The sequence below is a fragment of the Arachis ipaensis genome, chromosome B07, assembly GCF_000816755.2.
Source record: "Arachis ipaensis cultivar K30076 chromosome B07, Araip1.1, whole genome shotgun sequence".
NCBI classification, from domain to species: Eukaryota; Viridiplantae; Streptophyta; class Magnoliopsida; order Fabales; family Fabaceae; genus Arachis; species Arachis ipaensis.
Window position 1 is genome coordinate 36,734,861 of NC_029791.2, and position 456 is coordinate 36,735,316.

Below are 456 nucleotides of genomic sequence, written 5' to 3' on the forward strand. Positions count from 1 at the left end.
AATAGGAGCACGGTTGCACGTTAGCACAGTTAGAGCAGAAAATTGGTCGCTAATCTAGTAATTTTTTGTAGTGGCAGTTTCATAAGAAAGGATCCATCATCATCAATGCTGCCAATTTAAAAGAGATCGATGAGGAACAAGATGATGCAAATGATTATATGGACCTATAACATTAATTTATTTAATTAATTAGTATTTAATGTTTGATTTGGTACTTTTGGAAGACACGTAGAGTCATCAATTTATATAAATTAAAAAAACATGGAGAATTCGAAATTTATCTTTTGAGGAAGAGAAGATAACCACTAGATAAAAAATAGAAAAAGAAGGTTAAAAATATAAAAATAAGAAGAGGCCAGGGTTTAAGAGAATAAAAGAGTGGTGACACAAAAATTAAATTTGATTAAATTAAATAATAGTCAAAATGATAGAAAAATAAAAAAATAAATTTAGAAC